Below are 2,748 nucleotides of genomic sequence, written 5' to 3'. Positions count from 1 at the left end.
AAGAGAAGAGTGACTCTGTTAGTCTACTGAAATCAAGGAGGTATTGATCAGTAACATAATAATTTTCATTTGTTAAGTGCATCTACTGTTCATGAACTTTTAGGATCCCAGGACTTTGAGTTTCATGCCTTTTATTTTTCATTGTAATTCATTTTCTAATGTTTTGTTCACACCTGGTTCTGTTCTGGGTTTTAGTTTATTTTGTATCCCCTATATATTCTTGCCTCACTTACATTCCTGTGTCTGGTGTAGTCCTGTCTCAGTGTTTTGGCTCACATTGCTCCGTGTCTGGTTAATGGTTATTCCTCAGTGTTCTGGTTCTCCTTAGTTTTCTCATAGTGTTGTCTGGTGGTCCATATTTCCCCTTGGATTCCGAGTTTTCCTTAATTTGTACTCCAGCCCTATGTATTTAGTATTCACTCCTGAGAGAAATAAAGCTGTTGCTGAATTTAGTTCTGCATTGGGTCCACATCTGCCTCAATGTAACTCAAATCAAATCAAATCAAATCACTTTTATTGTCACATCACATGTGCAGGTACATTGGTACAGCACATGTGAGTGAAATTCTTGTGTGCGAGCTTCACAAGCAACAGAGTTGTGCAAAATACAATAATGTAAACAAGCAAAATACAAGAATGGCTACATCTGAAACTAATAAATATATGTACAATATATAATAGTATATGCATTTCTGGATGTGTATACTAAATATTTTTCTGTGTGTGTGTGTGTGTGTGTGTGTGTGTGTGTACACATATTTTACAAATTAAATAGAGTAAACAATAAATAAAATATAGTCCTTGATGATCCTCCCCGCTTTCCTCAGGCAGCGCTTCCTGTAGATGTCTTGGAGGGAGGGAAGCTCACCTCCAATTATCCGTTCAGAGCACCGCACTACTCGCTGGAGAGCTTTGCAGTTGTAGGCGGTGCTGTTGCCATACCAGGTGGTGATGCATCCAGTGAGGATGCTCTCAATGGCACAGTGATAGAAGGTCCTGAGGATGCGGGGGCTCATGCCGAATCTTTTCAGTCTCCTGAGAAAGAAGAGGCGCTGCTGCGCCTTCTTCACTGTTTTGTTTGTGTGTACTGACCACGTAAGATCCTCAGCCAGATGTACTCCAAGGAACCGGAAGCTGCTCACTCTCTCCACAGCAGCGCCGTTGATGGTGATGGGGGTGTGTACTTCTCTGCACCTCCGGAAGTCCACTATCAACTCCTTTGTCTTTGCGACGTTGAGGGTGAGATGGTTGTCTTGACACCAGTGGGTGACACCAGTGGCTCCCTGTAAGCCGTCTCATCACTGTTGGTGATAAGACCCACCACTGTAGTGTCGTCCGCAAACTTCACAATGATGTTGGAGTTGTTAGTGGCTGTGCAGTCGTAGGTGTAGAGTGAGTACAGGAGAGGGCTCAGTACACACCCCTGTGGAGCACCAGTGTTCAGTGTGACGGGGGATGAGGTGATGCTACCCAGTCTGACCACTTGGCATCTGTCAGACAGGAAGCTAAGGATCCAGCTGCAGAGGGAGCTGCTCAGTCCTAGATCCTGCAGTTTCCTGTCCAGCTTCGAGGGAACGATGGTGTTGAATGCTGAGCTGTAATCTACAAACAGCATTCTCACATACTGTACGTGTCTCTCTTCTCCAGGTGTGACAGAGCAGTATGTAGTGTCAGGGCTATGGCATCATCAGTGGACCTGTTGTGGCGGCATGCGAACTGTAGAGGGTCCAGTGAGTCGGGTAGTGCAGAGCAGACGAAGTCCCTGACCAGCTTCTCGAAGCATTTGCTTACGATGGGGGTCAGGGCTACAGGTCGCCAGTCGTTCAATGAGGAGATGGTGGAGGATTTGGGTACAGGGACGATGGTGGCCATTTTGAAGCAGGCTGGGACTACAGATAGAGAGAGGGAAAGGTTGAAGATGTGCGTGAACACTCCAGCCAGCTGAGTGTTCATGCGCATGACGCGGCCGGTCATGCGCGGCTCAACCAACCAAATCAACCAAATCTTCTGCTTTTACAGGCATTTTATTTTTTTCATTTCCTGTTAGGCCTCCTGACTGGTCCTTTCAAAAGACTCCTAGAAATGCTCCTTACTACAGCCTCAGGCCTGGTTAGATTTCTTTATGGTCACAATCCTCCTGGATGCAGAGTGAGTACCAAGGGGAGGTCACTGGTGTAAGACTGTTTGAGTCTGTATGTTAAAATATCCTTGGACAAGAGCCTGGAATTGCCTTCTATACACCCATCAGTGTGAATGAATGATAAAAGGCACATGAGATAAAAAGCTGAATTAAAACGTTAGTCCAGCATAAGAACCCTGCCTCTTGCCCCATGAGAGCGAAGGGGCTCCAGCCAACCCTATGAGTCTTTTTGGCTGTCAGATAATAACCGATTCAGTGTTATTGATTGATGAAATAAAGTCTGTTAAACCTCTTAAGGTTTCTTTTGATCCTCATCTTCAACTTTTCTGTGTTTTTTAGTATTCTCTAAATTCTTGTAATATGTGTCACTTAGAGTTTGTTGATGGCCAACAGATCAAATTCCAGGACAAAAACAATTCTACAGCTCAGTCTGCCTTACAGGGAAACAGGTTATTCTTACTAAAGTAACACACACACACACCCTCAATAATCTCACAGAAACAAAGAACATTTCAAAGATGACGACCGGTTCAGCCTTTGAAAGCTACAATCAAAACCATGGAGTGACTCATCACCACAGCATGTTCGTGGTTAAAATGGTGGAGGTG

This window comes from Haplochromis burtoni, unplaced genomic scaffold (assembly GCF_018398535.1).
Source record: "Haplochromis burtoni strain Fernald_Lab_line unplaced genomic scaffold, NCSU_Asbu1 Contig_866, whole genome shotgun sequence".
NCBI classification, from domain to species: Eukaryota; Metazoa; Chordata; class Actinopteri; order Cichliformes; family Cichlidae; genus Haplochromis; species Haplochromis burtoni.
This window is presented reverse-complemented; position numbering follows the sequence as displayed.